Source organism: Pseudorca crassidens, chromosome 10 (assembly GCF_039906515.1).
Source record: "Pseudorca crassidens isolate mPseCra1 chromosome 10, mPseCra1.hap1, whole genome shotgun sequence".
In the NCBI taxonomy this organism is placed as follows: domain Eukaryota; kingdom Metazoa; phylum Chordata; class Mammalia; order Artiodactyla; family Delphinidae; genus Pseudorca; species Pseudorca crassidens.
Genome location: NC_090305.1, coordinates 8,271,290 through 8,296,853, shown reverse-complemented (window position 1 = coordinate 8,296,853; position 25,564 = coordinate 8,271,290). Strand labels below are relative to the sequence as shown.

Sequence of the window (25,564 nt, the reverse complement as noted above, 5' to 3'; positions counted from 1 at the left end):
GAGAATGAAGCCGCAGGAAGAAGCTAAGTAGTTATACTTGAGGCATAAGGAAACAAAGCAACATAAAAAGAGCATGTTCCTGGGGAACAGGCGAGAGTGAAGAGGAAGTGGTCGGTGGCAGAATTAGTTACTCCACGAAACAAATGCCAGACGTTGATTGTTATAAAGCACAGCAAACTGGGCTCAGTGCTGTGTAAACATCTGTGCTGCCCAGCCGGAGAGGATCCATCTGCTCCATCTGTGCTTGGATGGCTGTGGTGTAGACCTGCAGTCCCCAACCTTTTTGGCACCAGGGACCAGTTTCGAGGAATACAGTTTTTCCTCAGATGGGGCCACCGGGGGAATGATTCAGGCGGTAATGCAAGCAATGGGGTTGACGGGCAGATGTAGCTTCGCTCGCTCGCCCACCGCTCAGCCCCTGCTGTGCGGCCTGGCTCCTAACAGGCCGCAGACTGATACCGGTCTGTGGTCTGGGGGTTGGGGACCCGTGGTGTAGACAACTCACTTCTCTAGAGGAGAGATAAGAGGAGGAAAGCTGGGGTTTTCAAGCCCCATACTTCTGGGGAGAAACCCTCCTGTGTCCTATGAGAAGTAGCAGAAGGGACTGGGCTTGTTAACGCTGCAGCAGAGAAAAGCCCTGACTACTCGCCTCATCTCCCTCCGCCCCTGACCTTGAACTGGCAGCTCCCCAGACGTGCAAGAGCTCAGCAACATTCCCCGACCCTGGTCCTCCCTCACTCCTTCACTTCGCCCTCTCGGTCTCCCTTGCTCTCTTCCCACCTCTTTTCCCTTCTGGCCTCTGTGCCCTGCACAGGCTGTAAACTCCACTTAGAATGTCTTTCCATCCACCCCTTTGATCATCTTCGGGTTCACTCCTCTCCTTCCTTCAAGACTCCACCTCTCCCCCAAAACCTTCTCTCTCTTTTTTTTAATTAATTAATTAATTTTATTTATTTATTTTTGGCTGCGTTGGGTCTTCATTGCTGCACGTGGGCTTTCTCTAGTTGCGGTTAGCGAGGGCTACTCTTCATTGCGGTGCACGGGCTTCTCATCGCGGTGGCTTCTCTTGTTGCGGAGCACAGGCTCTAGGTGTGCGGGCTTCAGTAGTTGTGGCACGTGGGCTCAGTAGTTGTGGCTCACGGACTCTAGAGCGCAGGCTCAGTAGTTGTGGTGCACGGGCTTAATTGCTCCGCGGCATGTGGGATCTTCCCGGACCAGGGCTTGAACCCATGTCCCCTGCATTGGCAGGCAGATTCTTAACCACCGCGCCACCAGGGAAGCCCCCCACAAAACCTTTTCTGATTCTCCCAAGCCTGGCTGACATCCCATCCCCTCCACGAGCCGCTGAGGGTACAACTACACTCTGTTTATCCGAGCATCCCAACTGCTTGTCTCCTTGCCTGCCACCCTCCCTTGGGGTTAGAAATTGGTCGTGTTCAGCATCTTGGTCGTATCCCCTCCAGCCCTCGCTATAGCATCTGGCACAGAGTAGGTGCTCAATAAGCACATTCACTTGCTGGTGACATTGAGGGCAGTCAGGCCTGCGAACATCCGAGTTCCCATCTACTCTGAGAGTCTGTGAGTCTCTATTTCTGCTCCCACGGTTTGTCACAGAGGACAGGAAGTTGCCAAAGCCAGATGATAAGACGTCTGTTTGGGGTTGCCCAGGTCTGCTTGGTCTTTGCAATTTGTAATCAGGGTATTTAAAAGAGAAACTGAACCAAGAGAAAAAAACGTGGTTTTGATGAGGCAAGAGTTGCAAAGTAACTGGTTGTGTATTAGTGACGGTGGCATCTAAACCAGCTGTGGCCCTGTCCAAATTATATGAGGCTCTGCGGGGGTCGGCTTTGCGTATGAGCCAAAAGGACAATCGTCAAAACTATGACCTGAGTGTTTCAAAGCCCCTCCTCTCTCAAGGCGTTGCCTCTAGAGGTCAGCCTGAAACCTGACATCCTCACCTTAAATGATTTCTCCTTAAGTCTGGATGGATAGGAAGAGATTGGACAGAAATGAAAATATGTTACCCAAATGGTATAACCCTTGAAGCCACTTTTGGCCATTAAGGGCCACATGTAAATTAGTTTATTTTGTACTAGATCAAACTGTATTGCCCAGGCTAGCTCCTGAAAAACTGTGAACTGTGAACTTCTCAGTTCAGAAGGTTGGATAAGACTCTGTACGCCATCCGTCATCTCTTTTGAACCTAAAGATACTCTGAGCCAGATAGATTGGGCATTTTTTCACAGACTTACAAGGAAAGAAACTGAGTCTCGGAGTGAAGTGACTTGCCCGAAGTTGCAGCTGATAGAGTGGCCGGGCGCCCCAGTCTTCATGCCCCGGTGACTCCCTTCACGTGCACCTCCTGGCTCTGCTCCTTTGGCGGAGAGGTGGGCTGAGGGCTGGGCAAAGCAGGCTGGCTACGCTGTGGCCACAGCAGCCCCTTTGCCCAGATGGAGACCCGTGAAGGGCAAAGGAGAAGGGGCTGGGGGGTGGAAAGGCGGAGGTGAGAAGGGGCGACCGGGAAGACTGGCTGACCTTTCACAACTCAGCTTCAGGGCAGCCCTGACTCAGTAGCTCTGGGCCGAAGCTGGCTGTTTGGGCTCCCACAGACAGGAGAGGTTTTCACACCCTCTCTCGGGGGGCCCTGAGCACAGACTCAGGGCTGCAGCAGTTACTGGTTGAGCGATCAAAGCAAGTCAGGGTGAGCTGACTTGAAAAGCTGAGCGGGTGGCTGCTCCGTCAGCAGCCAGCCTGGATCCTCTCTGCAATGCCTGGGCTCCCCAGCCCTAGCCTCTTCCCCAGCAAGCGTCCACGCGGCGTCAGACAGGGCCACGCCCTCCCTGCCTGCGAGTTCTGGTGTGCGCCTCATAATCAATTTATTCTACCCAGCGAACAGAGGGGACTTTGAACTCACCTGGGGGCCTCTGAACCTTCTCATGACCACATAACAGAAGTGAGCTGCAGATAGTTGCCTCCTCAATAAAGAGCATTGCTCTTCGGGGTGAATCTGTAACACCTAACACTGGTCTCTTGGCTTTTAAGGACTGTCCTCATCGTTGTATGAAATGGTAGGGCTGGGAGAGACTGCTGAATCAGTGCCTAGTGCAGAAAAATGCCTTCTACGTAACATAAAAGATGCAAATACTATATCCACGGGCATGTTTACTCGTTCAGTGAGCACTTACTGAGTACTTCTGTGTGCCAGACGCTGTCCTCGGTGCAGGAGAGGATAGACAAAGTCCCTGTGCTCATGGAGCTTATATTCCAAAGGTGGGGACACAGATAAGCCAAGTAAATAAATAGAGACACTAGACTGTGCCAGAGAGAGCTAAGTGCCACCAAGAAGCAAAAGTGGGCGACGTGGCCTAGGAGACCCTTCAGACAGAGAGGTCTCAGGAGCTGTGACCCTGAGGTCAGGGGTCAGAGCCTTCGGCAAAGCGAGCAGGGGCAGAGGTCGTATTTAAGGAGCAGCAAGAGGCCTGTGGGCTGGAGGGCCTGAGCTGGAGAAAGCAGCACGAGGTGGGCTTGGGAGTTGTTTATACCCCTTCTGTCACACTGAGTCAGCCTTTTGATCTCAGCCTAAAATACCTTTCACTAATGCTGTTATGTGGACTTCTACATATTGGTATTTACAACCAATGCATGATGTTGTGCACTTTCAACTCGGAGATGAGTCCTCTACAGGTGTTTATGGGGTTGAAAAGAAGATCACCCGTCCTCCAGAAAGTCTCTTTGGAAACTTGGGGTAGGGGACGGGGGACTAAGGACAGATTCAGTCTTGGGCAATCTGAGGTTCCCCTGGAAATGAAGCCATGACAGCAGGGGAGGAGGCAGGCTCCTGCTCCACATACTGAGCTAAAGTGTGGCACACACACACTCTCATACACACACTCTCACACACACACACATATGCTCTCACACACTCGCACACACACTCTCACACTCACACACACACACTCACACCTGCTACTTTGGTGTTCACTTTTCCATCTCTTCCACTGCTGTCCAGCACACCAAGATAACCAAGATAACATCATAAGTAACTTGAAGCCCCCAGATTCCTTCACACTGCCCCAAACTGTTGAAATAAGTCATAAATGTCATGATGTCTTGTTACTAAAGACAAGTTTCCTTGACTTGGTTCAAAGCACCAATCAGCACATCTTCTCCATCTCCCATCCTGCACTCCCAGCAACTCCCTGTTACGTGTTAGATATTCCCTTGGGTGGACTTCTTGTCCTTCTTTCTTCTCTCAGAACCTTTAAGTTTATTTCCTTCTCACTCCCATCCCCTCTCCATCCTGCCTCACCCTGGTCCCTCTTTCCAGTCACCTATTCCAGACAAGAAGATCTTTTACGCAACGTCTTTCTTTTTTGATATCTTCTCTACTTTTACAGGAATGCTCCCAGATTCCTTTTCTTGCCATTGGAAGGGCTGACTCCTGGCATTTATAACTCTAACACTCAGAAGGTCATGGAATGGGAAGTATGAGTTCTCCCCTCCTCTCCCCCATCCTTGAGTCTCAGTCTCCAGTTTCTTTAAATACTACCTCTCTAATGGGGTTTGGGGACAGGAGTCGGGGAAAGGAGAGGGATGAAAAAGAAGAGAAGAAAGTTGTTGTTGTTTAATGATAAGAATAAATAAAGGTATCTAGTTTCTGAACTTCGGAGCTGGAGAGGCTGATGGTCATGAGGGAGGGTGGGGAGCGGTCAAGCTGGCTGACAACCAGGGATGATACCCAGCAGAATGTGGTCCCTGGAATGTGTGCTATGTAATCTAAGCGCAGTAGACGTCAAAGTGAGGTTGCCGTCTGCCTTGGAGGAGGCGGCAATGAGGGCACGTACTTCAGAGCCATCCAGATGGCTCTGCAGGTACAGATCTTATTTTATCAACTATGACCTGGAATCAACATGCCCTTACCTGAAACTTGGAATCCAGTTTGCTCCTTTCATTGGAAGGGTGTGACACTTAGGACAGGAGCACAAATGATGCTGTTGGATATTTTGCACACACGCCCCTTCTAAACGTTCTCCTACTTTGAATGACTTCCCTCTCTTCAAGGTAAATATCTTCAATAGGATGGACCTTCCCATAGGATTGACTAGGTGGATTTTTCTCAATTGTCTGGAATTTGATGCTAAATGAGGGGCCTAACTCTTAGGAGTTGAGGCCACACGTATTCTAATATTATGTCCATCACAAGTGCTTATCAGTACCTTTTGTAACCAGAGGTGTGCCAGGCCTAGTTGTCACAATGTCTATACCTCTAAGAGAGTTTATTCTTTTTTTTTTTTTTTTTCCTGGCTGCACCACGGGCATGCAGGATCTTAGTTCCCTGACCAGGGATCAAACCCATACCCCCTGCAGTGGAAGCGCAGAGTCCTAACCACTGGACCACCAGGGAATTCCCAAGAGAGTTTATTCTTACTAATTTTCTAAAAGAACCAAAAAGGGGCCTCCAGGTGCTATTTATCTTCCTTCTCAGGAAGATGAATAGCAGCCTACCCACCTCTATCTCTTGCCAACTACAACCCCACTTCCCTCTCCCTTATTATCCTAACTCCCAAGTTACACCTCTATTTTCTAGTGGGTGAAGTACAAAAAAAAAAAAAAAAAAGCTGAGGTAATATTTATTGTAAACATCCTTAGTTCACCTGAGAGCCTGGGTAAAGTATCTCATATGACGTGCCAACGGTTTGTTTATGTATTTAGTCCCTGTTACTTTTTTACTCAGGTTTCTTGCCTTTTAACTTTGAGTTAGACTAAAATACAGTGTCTCGAGTTTCATGATATTTCAGTGTATCTTTATTTTAGCCTCTCTACTCAATCTTACATTTGATAACAGTAAAGGATTCAGTAATTCATTCACTCATTTATTCATCCATTCATTCATTCATTCAACATTTATTAAGTATAATGTGCCAACTACTGTTCTTGGCACTGTTCACAGAAATGAAAGAAATGGGCAAAAGTCCTTGCCCACATGGAAGTTACATTCTAGAAGGGAAGATAAAACAAGATAAATAAAATATACAGTGTGTTAGACAGTGATATGTACTAGGGAGAAAACTGAAAATAAGTAGTATCGGGGTGCAGCTTTCAATAGGAGGGAAAGCCTCCCTGAGACAGTAGCTTAAAAAAACTTTAACCCACCTTATTAATTTATCTGCTGTAAAGTTCACACATTTTAGTGTACAGATTGATGACTTTTGACCAACATATACACCCACTACCCTAATCAAGCTATGGAAAATGCCCATCTCCCCAGAAAGTTTCGCCTCACTCTTTTATAGTCATTCTCCTAGCCCCACCCCAAGATACCACAGATTTTATTTACATCACGATAGATTAGTTTTTCCTGTTTTACAATGTCATATAAATGGAACATATAGCACAAAGTCTTTTGTACACATACAGAGGACTTCTTTTTGTCAGCTTAATCCATGTTATTGCATTTATTAATAGTTACTGCTCTTTATTACTGAGTATTAATCCACTGGATGAATATACCACAATTTGTGTATTTGATTATTTATCATTTCTCCTCCTTTTCATCCTTTCTGTAATTTCCATCTGGTATTATTTCCCTTTGGACAGGAGGACATCCTTTGGCATGGTCTGCTGGTGATGAATTTTCTCAGATTTTGTTTATCTAAGAATGTCTTTATTTCACCTTCAATTTTGAAGAATATTTTTGTTTCATATAGAACTCTGGGTGGACAGGGTTTTTCATGCAATACTCGAAAAATGTCGTTTCCTTGTCTTCTAGCCTCTCTTGTTTCTGATGAAAAATTAGCAATCATTTTTAACTTTGTTCCCCTGTATATAATTTGTCTTTTTTCTCTGGCTGCTTTCAAAATTTTGTCTTTATGTTCAGTGTTCAGTTGTTTGACTATGATGTTCCTATGTAGGATTTTCTTTATCTTTATTCTTGAGCTTGGATTTGTAAGTCATTTTTTAAAAAATCCGGAACTTCTTGACAACTCTTACTTCAGATATTTTTTTCTGTCCTCACTCTCTTCTCTTTCTGGGACACCAATCACACATGTGTTAAACTGTTTGATACTGTTCTGTTTGATACTGTTTGATACTGTTCTGTTCATTTTTCCTTAATATTTTTTCTCTCTTTGATAATTTCTACTGATGTGTTTCCAGCTTCACTGAGTCTTCTACCATCTTCACTCCAAGTCCCTCCAGTGAATGACTCACTTCAGGTACTGCACAATTCTAGAATTTCCATGTAATTCTTTTTATGGTATCCATTTCTCTACTGAGATCCTTACCTAGTCACTCATTAGGACCTTCTTGAAAAAATAATAAGTATATTTCTAATTTTAATTCTTTGAATATATACTGTAAAATACATATGTCTTAAAGTCTTTATCTTCTGAGTTGAACACTTGGTCCATCTTAGAATCAGGTTTTTTTTTTACTTCTTTTATTGTCTACTGTGAATTACACAATCCTGATTTTTGCTTATTTGTGTTTTTGGACATCTAGTGATTTCGGACTGACTGCTGGACATTGTGAATGGTGCACCATAGAGACTCGAGATCAGCACTGTTCAATAGAACTTCCTGCATTGAGGAAAATATGTCTGCACCATGCACTGTGGTAGCAGCTATTAAACCCTTGAACATGGCTGAGGAACTGAATTTTAAATTTCATTAAATTTTTGTTAATTAAATACTCACATATTTACCCCCAGAACTGCTCAACCTTTATTACATTTGCTTCAGTCTCAACCCCATAACAGCTGATATGTGGTAAGGCTTGGATGGCTCTGCCTGGCACGTGCACGGTCCAGCCCTCAGCCATGGGCTCATGAGGGACCGCCCCACACATCTACATAGACTTTTAAGGCTTTCTTTCTGCACAGATCCCAGCCATTTCAGTTGCCTTGAACGCTGATCCCTGCCTTTTCAGCTCCACAGGACTACTGTGCTCTGCGCAAATTCAGATCTCCAGGCACAGAGCTGGACAACAGTGGGGGTCCCCTCAGGCTCCCCTCTCCCAAGCACTGAAGTCTTGTGCTGGTTATTTTCCATTGCCTGAAAAGTATCTTACCATGCTTATCTTGTCCAGTTTCCTATATTTACAGGGGATGAGCTAGTTTGGGACCAGTTACTCCATCACAGTCATCAGCCCAAGGAGTTTCCTTTTAAGTAACAATTCGAAGAAGATGAGGAATATTTGGGGGAAGGGAATTTCAGAGAGGAAACTTCAATGGAAAGGGCTGTGAGGCAGAAGCATGCCTGACTTGTTAGTAGAACAGCATAGAAGCCACACGGCTGGAGAATGTGAGCAAAGGAGAGAGAGGAGGAAATGAGGTCAGAGAGGTTGTGGGCAGGGGCGGAGCGGTGGTGGAAACAGCTACTGTGTAGCTTCAGAGGCCATTATAAGGACTCTGGCTTTTACTCTAGGGAAATGGAAAGGCATTGGAAAGTTTGGGGGCCAAGAACTGATTCGAGTTATAACTGGATCACACTGTCTGTCGAGAAGAGACCTCTAGGACAAAAACAAGGAGCTGAATTAGAAGGCCATGAGATAACTGGTTGACAGAACTTTCAAATTAATTAAACCTCTATATTATACAAATTTGATGGGTAGATTTTTATCAATTTTGTAGATTTTAGGGCTCGCTAAGAGACAGGCATCTTAGTGTCTAAGAATACATCATCTAAAGTCAAAAAGTAGCTGTGTGATTTTAGGCAAGGGGCTTAAAATGTCTCTCTTTATTTCTATAAAATGGAGATAATAATAATAATATCACATAAAGGATATTATGACAATTAAATGAGATAATTTGTGTAAAATTATTTAAATGATGCCTTATGTGTATGCAGTGAGTGTTCTATAAATGTTCACTATTGCTCTCTGATAGTCTGAATGTGTATGGTCATCTCTTCCCCAATGGATACTGACTGATCTTCTCTGTCTGAGGGGCACAGACAGACAGCTTTTATCCTCCAGGCATGTGGGCAGCTTAGGAAAGGAATCCAGCAGGGAAACAATATCTTAAGCAACACTGAAAGAAGCAAGAGCTAAGCAAAAGCTAAGTTTGCTCTTAGATAAGGAGGGAAAGCTATTCATTAAGACAGGGCAGGTTTTGGAAGACTCCTGGGGTGTAATCAGACACTGAAGGATGAATGAGATACAGATACTTTTTGAAAAAGAAGGAAATTTATATCCTGCACATGGGCTGCTTGGCCTGTTCAAAAATCACAGACCCACTAGGGACGATGTTCCGTGCACATACGGCTTGTGAAGATCATCTGAATTTGTGGCCACGGCTAATGTTTAAACAGCTTCTTAGATTCAAGGTGAAAATTAATGAGTTGCACGTAGCCATTAGTTCCTTAAGCTCACATCAGAATCAACCATATGAAGTAGCATGTAGTTATTTATATGACAGCTGAATGGCTTTATTAGCTTATTTTGGGAAATTAGATAACGAATGCAAGTACAATCTTGTTGAACCAGAAGCATTTACCGATTGTCTCTGTGAGAATGTAAGAAATATTCAAGAAATGCAAGCAGAGAGAAGTCAGGTGAGTCCTGAAATCCCAGTGCAGTAGCATTTGGGAAGTGAATGATGGCCCCATGAGCCACAGGAAGGTAATGGATACATTACTCAAAGGTTTTGATTAACGCATGTGGTCTCACATTTCATCTGGCCCAACATGTAACTAATTGGTCATTTCTAGCAGAGCCCATGGGAGAAGAAAAACTTGTTGAAACAAGATCTAGTGAGCCAAGATGGGCCAGTCGTACACCAGACATAAGCTGCTGTGCTTTGGAGATACCTGCATAAAACATGAGGAAAGCCAGCTTTCATGGGGTTTAAAGCTTATCTAACAACCTCTGGTGACAAAGAAAGTATCCATCTCTTTAACGGCATAAGAACCGTGGCAGGCTCAGCCCTGTCCAGACTGCAGAGAGAACTTTGGGAACGCTTTCTGTTTGTTTTAAGAAAAGCCGGCCGAGAAGTTATTAAGAACAGGCAGAACATATTTGTCAAAGAAAGACAATGCAGTCCTCAAAAAGGGTGAGGCATGTTTGTGTATTTTAATAGAGAATTATCTCCAACATTGGAAACTCAGCAATCAAATCAAGGTACAGACAGAATGATGTTTAGAGTATATGATCATTAATGTAAAAAATGCAATATACATACACACAGACACAAAAGATGTTGCCTCTGAGGAGGGGAGTTGAGTAGCTGAGAGTAAGCAGGGGACTTATTTATCCTTTTACCTCTTGAATTTATTTCTATATGTACTTAAATTCAGATACGTTGTTTTTCTCAGTTGAAAATATTTAAAAGTTTAGGAAAAAAAATAAATAACACCCATAATGAAATTTTCAAAAGAGGTAGAATAGGTCTTTCCCTTTCCCATTTGCGAAGTGAGCCATAATCATGCTGGACGCTGGGACCAAAACGAGCGTTCGTGGAGATTTAGGATAAAGTGCTCCTCTCTGATATTTCACTCAAGGGTCCCTGAGTGTATTCGTTTGCTAGGATTGCTGTTAAAAAAAGTACCGTAAACTGAGTGGCTTAAACAACAGAAATTTATGTCTCACAGTTCTGGAGGCTTAAAGTCTGACATCAAGGTGTCAGCAGTTTGGTTCCTACTGAGAGCTCTGAGGAAAATCTCTGCCTCTCCCCTGACTTCTGGTGGTCTTCTGAACATTCTTGGCATTTCTTGGCTTGTAGGAGCATCACCCCCATCTCTGCCTTCATTTTCATATGGTGTTCTCCTTCTGTGTGTGTCTGTCTGTCTGTCCAAATTTCCCCCTTCTATAAGGACAATAGCCATATCGGATCGGGGCCCACCCTAACGACCTCACTTTAACTCAACTAATTACATCTGCAACAACCTGATTTCCAAATAAGGTCACATTCTGAGGCACTAGGGGGTAGGACTTCAACATATGAATTTAAGGGGGACACAATGCAACCCATAAGACCAAGTAACATTCACTTGTCCAGAGCTGCCTTGCTACAACGGGGAAGTATGTTGAAGTGCGTTTACAAAGCACAGCTAGTGGGCTGCGCCTCGCGCCCCAAGTGTATAAAGTAGATAAATGCTGGCGCCGTTGAGCGTCTTAAAACCCCAAGTGCATTAGCATCCACTGAGGAAAGAGAGGCCCTAGACTCGGCCAGCGAAGAATTAACAGTTTCTACAGTCAAAGCAATACATCAGTAGAGTTCATTCCCTCAGCCCCCTCCTCCCGTCAACGCCAGCTCAGGGTATAGCCTTTCACTAATGTCTGTTAAGCACCTCCCTAGTGCCTGACACTGCTCTGGGAGCTAAGCACAGAGTAGGACAGAGCAGCCGCCTTCCCTTCAGGTGGAGAAAAGAGACACACAAAGTAGTAATTACGTGATGTTGTAAGTGCTCATACGGAGATATGAACAAGAAAAGAGGACCCCTAACTGCAGGCAAGGAAGGCTTCCTGTGAGAGGTGACGCTGGGGTTGACTTTTTTTTTTTAATTTATTTTTGGCTGCGTTGGGTCTTTGTTGCTGTGCGCAGGCTTTCTCTAGTTGCGGCGAGCGGGGGCTACTCTTCGTTGCGGTGTGCGGGCTTCTTATTGCAGTGGCTTCTCTTCTTGTGGAGCATGGGCTCTAGGCGTGCAGGCTTCAGTAGTTGTGGCTCGTGGGCTCTAGAGCGCAGGCTCAGTAGTTGTAGCACATGGGCTTTGTTGCTCCTCGGCATGTGGGATCTTCCCGGACCAGGGCTCAAACCTGTGTCGCCTGCATTGGCAGGCGGATTCTTAACCACTGCGCCACCAGGGAAGTCCCTGGGGTTGACTCTTGAGGGTGGAGTCGGTACATGAGGACAGGGAGAGGCAAGAAGGAGGAGAAGGGGGTCCCAGGGGATGCTGTGTTCAAAGAAAGAGAGACCCAGACAGCCTTCCAGTGACCTGGGATGGGCACATAAGAGTTGGCGTTGAACCTCAGGTGCTGACGAGCTTCTGAAGCATTTTAAGCTTCAGCTGGAGGGTTTTGGACTGCCTTATTCTATAGGAAACCCTGGAGGATTTAGGGGAGCTACTGGGTCAGATTTCCTTTACAGGAAGACCTTTCTGAGAGAGCGTGAATAAAGATGGGACAGATTAAAGAGAGGGTGACATACAAGGAGATTTTTGTAGGTGAGGGGAAAAAATGAGCAATAAACTATGGCGGTGATGACAGGACTAGAGGAGATAGGAAATAATTGTTTTCTCTTAGTTGCATGCATTCGTTTCATTTTCTTAAAATTCTGTATTACTTTTCAGATTGTAAAAAATTGGAAAAAAAGTTTTCAATGTCTGTGGAATAAAACAAAATGATCTGGGCTTCCCTGGTGGCGCAGTGGTTAAGAGTCCGCCTGCCAATGCAGGGGACACAGGTTCGTGCCCCGGTCTGGGAAGATCCCACATGCCGCGGAGCAAATGGGCCCATGAGCCATGGCCACTGAGCCTGCACGTCCGGAGCCTGTGCTCCACAAAGGGAGAGGCCACAACAGTGAGAGGCCCACGTACCGCAAAAAAACAAAAACAAAAAAAAGCAAAACAAAACGATCCTTAATTGCACTCCGGGAATGAGCGTCATTAGTTTTGTGTGGCTCCTGTTTCTTTTCAGAGTCATATATATGAACATATGCAGTCATTTACTCAACAGCTACTTTTGTAAGCCGATCTCTCCACTGCATATATCACATTTCCCTATGCCGTTAAGCGACTTTGTACAACTTGATTTTAATTGATTTAGCCAATCTAGGGCACAGATTTGAAAACTGTTAAAGGATTATAAATAGTATGAAGCGGTGACTGATGAGCTGATGAGGTATGTGGAAAAGGGAGAAAACCAGGAAACCCCAACTTCCGAGCTGAAGCCTCTCGCCCTACAGTTGTCTTCCTGTTTAGGCCTGAACTGGAGGAGTGGTCAGAGGAAAAAGACACCCAAAAGGATCCGTGAATACATGTTCTAGTCAATCTCAACAACAGTGAAAATAACCACTCCTCGGGGCATGCAGACACAGCCCCGTGTTCAGAAACGGCCAGAGCATTCATTAAAATAGATTAAATGGCCTGCCCTGAAATCCTCAAAGGATGTGGCAGATAAAACAAATGCACTCCTAAACACAGCTGCGGGCCGCCCAAAGCCCAGCTGCACCTGAGGAGCCCTCTCAGAGAGAAGCGAGCTGAGACGGCCTTCTCTGCCAGGAGGCCAAGCCCAGTTTCTGCACCTGTCACTCACCTGCCATCTTCCCCGCATCCTGGGAGGGCGCGCTTGCCCTGGCACTCCCTTTCCGCAGCGACAGGGAGAGGAGATGGAGCGGTTGTTTCCAAGAGGGGCCTCAATCCCTGAGGGACACAATAAGTCCAGTGGAGGCGAATAATGAAGCTTATTCATTTCCAAAGAAATGAAAAGGGGAGGTACTGGCAAACAGACGAACGAATCAGGCGCTCAGGTGAAGTGCAGCTTGGTTTCCATTGTCTAACGCAACTCCTACACTTCTGAGCTTCTTTGGAAAAGGTTTACGGTTGGAATATAACTTGTGTCTTTTGACCAGTCAGGAACTGAAAGACATTCCTCTTTTAATCTTATGAATGGAAAGTAATAAATTTCAGTGGCTTTCTTCTTTATGTTCATGGACCAAGCCTCAGAACAAAATAGAAATAATCTCTTCTCTTGTGCCTGAGGTAGACTTTCAAAAGCAAAGGACTTTCCTTCCTCCTTCCCTCCCTCCCTCCCTTCCTTCCTTCTTACCTTCCTTTCTTCCCTCCTTCCTTTTTCTTTTTCTGAAGTGTATGAACTATTTCTGTTCTTACTTTAAGGGAAACTGCGGGGTTTAGAGTATATCTTTATGTGGAGCTGATAGGAAGGTGCTCTCATATCAGCATTTATTGCTCTATTGCTCTTCTCTCAGCAGTTATTCTGCCAAAGAGAAAATATGGGATGCACCTTTGTCAAAAAGCTGTCCATCATTTGCAGTTCACTGAAACTCACTCATTCCCTCATTAAGCATTTATGGACCTGCTACTACTTCTGTGCCTGGCATCATGCTAGGCATTCAGGAAGTGGGGATGGCTGCAACATAGCAGCCAGTCCCAGCCTCAGGAATCTCACAGTTGAGTTAGGTAATTTCAATAGGACGTGATGGGGGCTAAAATGAAGTGAAGCACAGAGTGCAAAGGAGAATCTATTGATAGTTCAAGGGTCGTTGAGCTTGGTTTTGCAGGGAAGATGCCTTTGACTGTGAGGGAAGAGCACGTGCAGGGGTGTGGGGTTACAAGAGAATGTGAAGCATTTGGAGAACTGGAAGTACCTCAGTGAGATGGGAGCAAAGACGAGAGGTATAGGTACTCACCAGGAGACCCCTGGCCCCATCCTGCAGGTAATGGAGAGCCTCCGATAAGGATTTTAAGAAGAGGCGTGATATGGTCAAATGTGCACTCAGTAAAGTGTTTCTTTGAACCTTTGTTCACTGCACCACTATATATGAGTGTCATCGTCTTATTAAACTAAAAGCTGAAATTCCCATTGGAAACCCTACCCTACAGTTCTTGTAATGGAAACATGAAGGTAACTCAGGACTTACAACCCTGGCTTGAAAAAAGATCAAGGACATTTCATAGATCTTATTGCTTTACTTTTTCTCTTAGGGCAAAGCACACATAAAAAAGACCCTCAAATGTTGCTCACTGCTACCAGATTTTCTGTTTTAATCTTACATCTTTCATCCTAAATGCTCATGAAAGACATGTTGCTTTTTGTTCAAACTTGGGCCAGTGACAAAGCTTTTCAAGTTTGTTGACCCAATAATCAGCCATTGCACTCAAAGACTTAGAGTGGATCAGTTTAAAAACAGCTATCAGTGCATCTGAACTACAGCTCCCAACCCCATATGCCTGGGCTTGCTGCTGCCACAGGGAAGCTCCCACTGCTTCCCAGGGGGGTACTGTGTTTCTCAGCCTGTTTTAGCACTAACATGTAAAAGCTGCTTGTGTCAAACATGGGTAAATGGCAAACTCACTTAGGAGATTAGCTCACCTCTGTTCCACAGCGGGAGTGGCCAAATGAGATAAACCCCAAAGACTTATGGCAAGACGGATCTAGTGTCCCGTTCTGGAGAACCGCACAGGGGTCCTTATGGGAAGGAGATGAAGCCCCTCTCTGTGCTTATCTCAAGAGATTAGCTTTAAACACCGTCGTTTTCTCCAGTCAAGAATTCATTATGGAACTGTCATTTTCTATTTAAACATCTTTGAGCTCTTTATTTCTGCAGCCCTTGGCATTGAGATAAAAGGCTCTTAAATCACTCCTCCCCCCCCAACTACTACACTGTATTAATAATTACCATAGAATGAATGTTTGTCCCCCACCCCCCACTCATATATTGAAACCTAATCCTCAACGTGATGGTATTAGGAAGTGTGCCTTTGAGAGGTGATTAGGTCATGAGGGTAGAGCCCTCCTGCATGGGATTAGTGCTCCTTTAAGAGACCCCAGAGCCCCCTTGTTCCTTATGCCACATGAGGACACAGCAAGAAGATGGCTGTCTAGGAAACAGGAAGCGGGCTCTCAGCAGAAAACAAATCTCCTGATGCCTTGATCTTGGAATTTCCAGCCTCCGGGGCTGAGAGAAATAAATGTCTGTTTATAAGCCACGCAGTCTATGGGGTTTTTTTTTATAGCAGCCTGAACAGACTAAGACAGAAACTGCTACTGAGAAGTGGGGTGCGGCTGTAACAAATACTGTAAAACATGGAGGCATTGGGTAGTGAGGATAATGGGTAGGGGCTGGAAGAATTTTTAGTATGCTAGAAAAATCCTACATTGAGATAAATGGACCGTTAAGGGTGATTCTGGTAAGAGCTCAGAGAGCAAAGAGAACCGTAGAGACAGCCTCAGTCTTCTTAGAGGATACCTAAGTAATCGTGAAAAGAATGTTGGTAGAAGTATGGACAGAAAAGCCATTCTGAGAGGTCTCAGAGGAAAATGAGGAACATGTTATTGGAAACTGGAGGAAAGGCCACCCTTGTAATAGACTGGCAAAGGACTTGGCTGAATTGTGAGTGACGAAATTGGATGTGTAGCTGAAGCTATTTCTAAGAAAAGTGCAGAAGGTACAGCTTGGCTCTTCCCAACCGCTTATAGCAAAATTTGAGGGGAGAGAAAAAACTTAAAGACGGAATTAAGCAAAAAGGAAGCAGAACTTCAAGATTTGGAAGATTCTCAGCCTGTCCGTATGGCAAAAAATGAGAACGTGAAGAGTGTGGCCAAGCGACTATTTTCTAAGGAGCTGAATATGACTCAGCTGTCTCAAGCCAAGTGTTGTTCTTCAAGACTGTGGAAGAATGACCCTGAAGCCAGTTCAGAGGCCATGACACACCACTCCTATCACAGGCCAGAGTGCAAGGGCCTAGGGAGCAGAGTGATTTCAAAGGGTGGGACCACCTTTCTGGGTCAGGCGAGGCAAGATGCCCCCTCAGTGCTTCAGGTGTGGGTCCCTGCAGGGAGGTCCCCCAGCTTGGGCTGCATCCAGTGGAACTATGGCATGGATAGGGTCCCCTGGGAGAGCCACAAGGCCCCAGAAGAGAACCACGGTGCGGCAGAGCCCTAGCAGAGAGCCGCTAATGGGCTGTCCCACTGACACATGGGGTGACATTGCCACCCCAGTGGGCCTGGAAGGGAGAACACTAAGCCAAAAAGGAGTGTTCTCAAGCCTTGAGTTTTATTGCTGTTTATCCTGTTAGGTTTTGGACTTACTTGGAACCTGACATCCCTTTCTTCGTTCCTATTTCTCCATAGGAATGGGAAGGTCTATCCTATGCCTGTCCTACCTTTGTATTTTAGAAGCACATAGCTTGTCTGGTTTCAGGGATTCACAGCTGGAGAGGAATGTGCCACGGGTTGACCTTGAATCTTGCCAATATCTGATTTAGATGGTATTTAGATGAGACCTTGGACTTTAGACTTTTGAACTGCTGCTGAAAGAAATTAAGACTTTGAGAGCTATTGGGATGGAATCAAGGCATTTTGTATGCAAAAAGAATATGAATTTCAGGGGGACAGGGACAGAATGCTGTAGACTGAGTGTTTGTGTCCCCACAACATTCATATATTGAAACCTAATCCCCAATGTGATGGTGTTGGGAGGTAGGGCCTTTGGAAAGTTGTTAGGTCATGAGAGCGGAGCCCTCATGCATGTGATTAACGCCCTTGTAAAAGAGAGCCCAGAGAGCTCTCTTGTCCCTTCCTCCATGTGAGGACATGCATATAGGATGTCTATAAACCAGGAAGTGAGCCCTCAGACACCAGATCTGCTGGAGCCTTGATCTTGGACTTCCCAGCATCTGGAACTATGAGAAATAAATTTCTGCTGCTTATAAACACCCAGTCCATGGTATTTTTTTATAGTAATCTGAATGGACTAAGACAGAAATACTTCCTTTTACTGTCCTAAATTTACCTACCTTCCCCTCTGCTCCCCTCTCACCCCTGCCACGTTCAGACAAACTAGCGATTTGTGAAAAAGTCAAAGTTCGCAATTCTGTCTTCTCTCATCATGTATCTCTCTCACCTTGTGTCTTTCTTGACAGAAGAATTCTCATCTTTTTAGCTCTCCTTATATCACAGTTTCCAGCCCCTGTCATAATTTTGGTGGACTTACTCTTTCTGTTCCATCTCCATTGTTCCCCTGGGGAATGACGAAAATCGATGCCACCAGGACCTCCGGTTTGAGCCCTATAGAACATTTAAGGAGAGAGGATTTGTGTTTGGTTTGGTTCAGTTATATTCTTTCCCCATCTCAAGAAACACAGGTAGATGTAGCTTACTAAGTGAGGTAGGTGATGTCCTTCTCTAGAAAATTTTATAGTTGAGTACACAATATTTCATTGAGGAAAATTTGTACAATAAGCTAGCTATTCAATGGATTACAAAGACTGTAAGCCCTACAACTAAGACCCTAAAGCAGAGCTAGATTAAGAAGGAGGCACTTACATGCTTAGGGCACTAGCAGAAATCACAACCATACAGCTTTAACGAGGTTATCCAAAATTTCATAATCAGATCAAAGGGAAACACCATTTTGTGTTTTATTACTGCTTTTATTTGGGCTACATAAGGGAGGGAGCCCCATAATATCTTAGTGGTTGGAGACTTGGCCTAAAAGCCAAAGGCAGGCAGAGAAGGAGCTGGAAACAGGTTCTCCTTTGTGACACACTTGGTCTCTTCTGCCTCCCTTTGGCTCTAGTCTTCACAGAACGTATATCTGAGTGGGAATTGTGAGTACAGTGGTTCTGCTTCCATGGGTTCTGCTTCCGGTTTCTCTTCCACGGGTTCCCCCCATCCCCGCCAACCCTGTTCCAGTTTCCCTGGCATCCTCTTCCTCCAGTTCCACAGACCAACCCTGTTACACTATTTTACATAAGGGACCTGAGCATCTGCGGATTCCAGTATTTGTGGAGGATCCTAGAACCCACGCCCAGCGGATACTAAGGGACGACTGTATTTGGCTTCTGTTCTCAGCAGAGTTTATGTGATGAAAGTAGGCACAGGTGGCCTTTGCTACCTCTAGCACATGTCACCACCATGCCGCCCCCAAGCCCCCCATCTCATGGTGTCCCCTCCTTCACTTCAGGGCCCCCCAAACATTTTTCAGATCCATGAGTCATATTAAATTAGCATTGGTTGTTGATAAATTAAAGGTCGTCTCCCTCCCAGGGTAATATACCAATATGGGTCAAAGTCTTAGCTAAAGAAGGAGTGTCTAGCTGTGGAATTCTAATTATAAGCTGGTGGAGTAGATAACCCGCGAGGGCAGGCTCTTCCACTGCTTCTAAGCTCCCATTATATGGACCTGCATTGTCCAAAGCAGTAGTCACTAGCTGAATGGGATGATTAACATATAATTAATTAAAAGTAAATAAAATTAAAAAATTTGGTTCCTTAGTCACACTGACCACATTTCAAGCGCTGAAGAGCCTCATGTGTCTCCCAGCTAACGGATTGGACAGCACAAATACTAAGCATTTCCATTATCACAGAAAGTTCCATCAGACAGTGCAAGTGTAGATAATTACTTCCTTGGCCTATGCAGAGGTGGTCTACCCTTACCCCAGTGCAGGGTTTCTCAGTGTTGGCACTACTGACGTTTTGGACTGCATCCTTCTTTGTTGAGGGCGATTGTCTTGTGCATTGTAGGATGTTTGGCAGCGTATCTGGCATCCATCCCCTACGGGCTGGTAACGCTTCCCATCCAGCTGTGATCATCAGAAATGTCTCTAGGGACCTCCCCGGCGGTCCAGTGGTTCAGAAATGTCTCTAGGGACCTCCCTGGCTGTCCAGTGGTTAAGACTCCATGCTTCCATTGCAGGGGGCACGGGCCCGATCTCTGGTTGCAGAACTAAGATCCCACATGCCGCGTAGCGCGGCCCCCCTCCCAAAAAAATCTCTCTAGACATTACCAAACGTCCCCCACAGGACTAAACTGCTCCCAGTTGAGAACCACGGCAGTAAAGCTGGCTGACACTTTGGGGGTCGTAGAGGACATCTGTAAGCACACTTGTGAGCAAGATAGGCCCAGGGAGCTGTGAGCGCTTAGAGGACAGGGACTCTGCAGGGGCCAAGCCGTGCACATTTCACATGCTCTTGAAACGTTACAGATGAGAAGAATTTCAGAGCGATGTTTATAGCCCAGAAAGATATTCTTCCCCTGGTCTTGAGAATTCCCTTGATGCTAAATTGTCATGTATGTCAAAGCTCTACAGAGCTGCAGGGAGGGCCGTAAATCAAAGGAAGGCAGAGAAGAGGCCCAGGGGGCAGACTGTGCGGTGAGTAAACTTATCCCAGCACGGGTGAACGGGGCTGTCCCCACTTCGGTCTGAGATTTCCAGCCTGGCGTCCTAAGCCCCCTGTTCCCAAAGTGGCCGTTCATGCGCTAACTGGCTATAACTGCGTCATCAGCAGCTTGTCAGCTGTAAATTCTCATCCCAGGCCAGGTCTCTCTTCCCAGGACCAAAGTCATGAAGATGTTTGCCCTTGCACAGGCCTTTGACATGTGCTGGGCCACATTTGTATATTTGTCTGAGGGCCCTCCAGAGCTTAGTGCTTCCCTCTGGCCCAGGCGAGCCTTTATGTGCCGTGCATTCCTCCTGACCATGACGTCATGCTTGTACCTCGCCACTGGAGATTGAATCCGAAGACCGGAGGACTTAAAAGTCTTAAACCAGCAAATGTTTTCCATTATTTAAGATGTTAAGGAAGGCAAATTCTGAAATATTTATGGCCACGGTCTCCTTTGTGGGTCGTCAATGACTTCTTCCCTTTCAGGAGGCATCTTACAGAGAGGGAGCCCTGGTCTTCTCCCCCTGGGGCCACTAACTCACAGCAAAGCTGAGTCAACCATTCCACGGGAAGACTGGTGAAAAGTTGATTCGCCACACACTTCTAGCTGAAATGAATGAAAGCAAACCCAGGAGAAGTCCAAGTTTACCATAGAAGGCAAAGCAGAGACCAAGGACCGCCCTGTTTCCTGCAGACATGCATTTTAGATTTAGCTCGAGTTGTTTTTCTGTTTTCAGGGACGATGTCAATCATCTCATAAGTAAATGAAGACAATGATTCAACAGTTCTGTAAACATTGAGAGAAAAAAGAAACCGCCCCATAAAATGCTTGGTGTACTTCAGACTAGGGTGGGGTTGAGTTACACGGTGCCTTCTGGTGTCACCTCTGCCCTTTCCTTTTATTCAGGGCCTGTGAGAACTAAGTGGCTCCATCTGGAAGTTCTGCCCGATGCTCCGGCACCATAGCAAGCCGTCCAGTGTGATCTGAGCCTCTTCAGAGGGTCTAAATTATTCTCTACAGGTAAGACTGAAAAGCCCATTCTTTTATGCAGTGTTTCTCGGTGGGGATGCTTTTAACAACTGGGGTGGGATGACTGTTCGCTATGCAAGTGTCTCTGGCTTATAGCAGGGCATTTAGCATCCCCAACTTCTAGGCACAAAATGCTAGTGGTGTCTACCTTCCGTCATTGTCACAACCAGCCATCCCCTAACACTCATTTCCCAATAGCACTTGGTGGGCAGCACTGCCCCCACTGAGCACATTGCAAGTGTACTGCGGTAGAATCTAGAATGTTTGCACTACCCGTGGAGTATTTAGGTAGCCAGCTTGCCCTTTATTTATTTTGCCAGCTGATTCTGCAGACCTCAGGTCTGAGACCCACTTTGCCCCATCTGCAGAGGGGTTTTGACCATTGCATTTCTTCCCCTAGAGTGAGATAGTATGGGTTGGGAGTGGGGAAGACAGGAGAAGAGAATGACCAGCTGCTCAGTTATTCCATTCCTGATCCCTGCTGATCACCTAAGGTTGTAAAGACACTCTAGGAGAACTCTCCTAGGCGTGGAGCAAGAGGCCTTAGTTGGCAGGAAACATGAGGAAAACATGGAGATTGAAGTTAAAGAGGAGGTCCTTCATGGAAAAAGGCTGGGAAGATTGTAGGTTGTCTCTTTCGTGAAAAGAAGTTGAGGCTCAGAGATGCTAAGTGACTTGCTAAAGGTTAGACAGCTAGTTAGTGTCCTGGAACTATGGTGACCATGCCATACCAGGACAGTCCCCATTAGTCCTGTTGTCCCAGCAGAATTATCAGCAGTAATCTCTCTCAACCTCAAAGGAGTCCCAATTTGGATAATAAATTTTATGATCACCCTACCTAAAACCCAAGTCTCTCTAACCATCAGTTCATCACTTTTCCCACTATACAACCCTTCCTCTTTCTCTTTTTTTTGTGGTTCTCAAAACTTTTCCTCCTATTTGAGTCTATTTCTCATGTTTTCATAACTTCATCATCCTCAAAGTTTGGGAGGCTATAAATGACAACTCCAAGTCCAGATTGCCTGAACTATGGGGCCGTTGGTTCCTAAGTGGACGAGGAAGCAAGACACTCCAGAAACAGGATCACTTGGGCCTCAGGCAAGTCCTCAGCCTTGACCAAGCCTTAGAAAGCCACCCATGTGCCACATCCTCAGTGCCCAAGGCTGGAGGTGGGGGGTGGGGGCGAGGAATCTGGTGAACATCTGTGATTTTATTTTTAATGAATCCAAGATGAATTGAAAAGAAATGCAGTGTGAAACACCACCCATTAGGCTATGAAAGTCCAGTACGCCCAGATGATTCAAGCATGGTGTTCATATTCTTTGGTAATACTTTGAAATCCTTTGTGAACTATAAAATTTAAGTATAAGCAAGAAAGTGCTTCTCATAACAAAATAAAACCCCTTTTCCTTGTCTGCCCCATGGGGCAAAAAATACCAGTGTCGTTAATGGGTATATCAGTACCACCCTCAAGAATTTCTTTGTGTCATAAACACACAATGCAATTTTGGTAGAGTCCCCCAGCAAGCTATAATCACAAGCTGGGAGGACGCTGGTTCTGCGGCTGTGCTTGGTTTCTTTATTGCTGTTAATTTGCAACAGAACTAAATACCTGTGTAACAAGACCTTCTGATACCAAAGCTCAGTGGACTTGGGAGAAACTGGTTAAAATGAAAATTGGTTCCATATAGAGTTGGGAGAGTAAAATGGCTTCTTTTTAAAGTAAGGAATTTTGCTATTCTGATTTTTTTTAACACCTTTATTGGAGTATAATTGCTTTACAATGGTGTGTTAGTTTCTGCTTTATAACAAAGTGAATCAGCTATACCTATACATATATCCCCAGATCTCCTCCCTCTTGAGTCTCCCTCCCACCCTCCCTATCCCACCCCTCTAGGTGGACACAAAGCACTGAGCTGATCTCCCTGTGCTGTGCGGCTGCTTCCCACTAGCTATCTGTTTTACATTTGGTAGTGTATATAAGTCCATGCCACTCTCTCACTTCGTCCCAGCTTGCCCTTCCCCCCCCATGTCCTCAAGTCCATCCTCTACCTCTCCATCTTTAGTCCTGTCCTGCCTGTAAGTCCTTCAGAACCTTTTTTTTTTTTTTTAGATTCCTTATATATGTGTTAGCATATGGTATTTGTTTTTCTCTTTCTCACTTACTTCACTCTGTATGACAGACTCTAGGTCCATTCACCTCACTGCAAATAACTCAATTTCGTTTCTTTTTATGGCTGAGTAATATTCCATTGTATATATGTGCCACATCTTTTTTATCCATTCATCTGTTGATGGACACTTAGGTTGCTTCCATGTCCTAGCTGTTGTAAATAGAGCTGCAATGAACATTTTGGTACATGACTCTTTTTGAATTATGGTTTTCTCAGGGTATATGCCCAGTAGTGGGATTGCTGGGTCATATGGTAGTTTTATTTTTAGGTTTTTAAGGAACCTCCATTCTGTTCTCCATTGTGGCTGTATCAATTTACATTCCCACCAACAGTGCAAGAGTGTTCCCTTTTCTCCACACCCTATCCAGCATTTATTGTTTCTAGATTTTTTGATGATGGCCATTCTGACCAGTGTGAGGTGATACCTCATTGTAGTTTTGATTTGAATTTCTCTAATTATTAGTGATGTTGAGCATCCTTTCATGTGTTTGTGGGCAATCTGTATGTCTTCTTTGAAGAAATGTCTATTTAGGTCTTCTGCCCATTTTTGGATTGGGTTGTTTGTTTTTTTGATATTGAGCTGCATGAGCTGCTTGTAAATTTTGGAGATTAATCCTTTGCCAGTTGCTTCATTTGCAAATATTTTCTCCCATTCTGAAGGTTGTCTTTTTGGCTTGTTTATGGTTTCCTTTGCTGTGCAAAAGATTTGAAGTTTCATTAGGTCCCATTTGTTTCTTTTTGTTTTTATTTCCATTTCTCTAGGAGGTGGGTCAAAAAGGACCTTGCTGTGATTTATGTCATAGAGTGTTCTGCCTATGTTTTCCTCTAAGAGTTTTATAGTGTCCAGCCTTACATTTAGGTCTTTAATCCATTTTGAGTTTATTTTTGTGTATGGTGTTAGGGAGTGTTCTAGTTTCATTCCTTTACATGTAGCTGTCCAGTTTTCCCAGCACCACTTATTGAAGAGGCTGTCTTTTCTCCATTGTATATTCTTGCCTCCTTTATCAAAAATAAGGTGACCATATGTCTTTGAGTTTATCTCTGGGCTTTCTCTATCCTGTTCCATTGATCTATATTTCTGTTTTTGTGCCAGTACCATACTGTCTTGATTACTGTAGCTTTATAGTATAGTCTGAAGTCAGGGAGCCTGATTCCTCCAGCTCCATTTTTCTTTCTCAAGATTGCTTTGGCTTTTCGGGGTCTTTTGTGTTTCCATACAAATTGCGAAATTTTTTGTTCTAGTTCTGTGAAAAATGCCACTGGTAGTTTGATAGGGATTGCATTGAATCTGTAGATTGCTTTGGGTAGTATAGTCATTTTCACAATGTTGATTCTTCCAATCCAAGAACATGGTATATCTCTCCATCTGTTTGTATCATCTTTAATTTCTTTCATCAGTGTCTTATAGTTTTCTGCATACAGGCCTTTTGTTTCCTCAGGTAGGTTCATTCCTAGGTATTTTATTCTTTTTGTTGCAGTGGTAAATGGGAGTGTTTCCTTAATTTCTCTTTCAGATTTTCCATCATTAGTGTATAGGAATGCAAGAGATTTCTGTGCATTAATTTTGTATCCTGCTACTTTACCAAATTCATTGATTAGCTCTAGTAGTTTTCTGGTAGCATCTTTAGGATTCTCTATGTATAGTATCATGTCATCTGCAAACAGTGACAGCTTTACTTCTTCTTTTCCGATTTGGATTCCTTTTATTTCTTTTTCGTCCCTGATTGCTATGGCTAAAACTTCCAAAACTATGTTGAATAAGAGTGGTGAGAGTGGACAACCTTGTCTTGTTCCTGATCTTGGAGGAAATGGTTTCAGTTTTTCACCATTGAGAACGATGTTGGCTGTGTGTTTGTCATACATGGCCTTTATTATGTTGAGTTAAGTTCCCTCTGTGCCTACTTTCTGGAGGGTTTTTGTCATAAATGGGTCTTGAATTTTGTCAAAAGCTTTTCTGCATCTACTGAGATGATCATATGGTTTTTCTCCTTCAATTTGTTAATATGGTTTATCACATTGATTGATTCCCATATATTGAAGAATCGTTGCGTTCCTGGGAGAAACCCCACTTGATCATGGTGTATGACCCTTTTAATGTGCTGTTGGAATCTGTTTGCTAGTATTTTGTTGAGGATTTTTGCATCTATGTTCATCAGTGTTACTGGTCTTAGTTTTCTTTCTTTGTGACCTCTTTGGCTGGTTTTGGTATCAGGGTGATGGTGGCCTCGTAGAATGAGTTTGGGAGTGTTCCTCCCTCTGCTATATTTTGGAAGAGTTTGAGAAGGATGGGTGTTAGCTCTTCTCTAAATGTTTGATAGAATTCTCCTGTGAAGCCATCTGGTCCTGGGCTTTTGTTTGTTGGAAGATTTTTAGTCACAGTCTCAATTTCAGTGCTTGTGATTAGTCTGTTTATATTTTCTATTTCTTCCTGCTTCAGTCTCAGAAGGTTGTGCTATTCTGTTTAATTAAGAGGCCGTTGTACAGACAAGTCTGCCTTCTAATGAGCTCTCTTCCT

At 44.6% G+C, this 25,564-nt stretch overlaps 1 long non-coding RNA gene across 1 annotated transcript in view; it reads left to right on the top strand.

The window, feature by feature from the left end:
• Positions 1 to 25,564, top strand: part of LOC137232961 (uncharacterized) — a 183,562-nt gene that overhangs the window by 130,957 nt on the left and 27,041 nt on the right. Inside the window, exon 6 of the long non-coding RNA XR_010947251.1 lies at positions 20,753 to 20,866. This is a non-coding gene — a long non-coding RNA (uncharacterized lncRNA). The remainder of the gene's footprint in view (positions 1 to 20,752; positions 20,867 to 25,564) is intronic.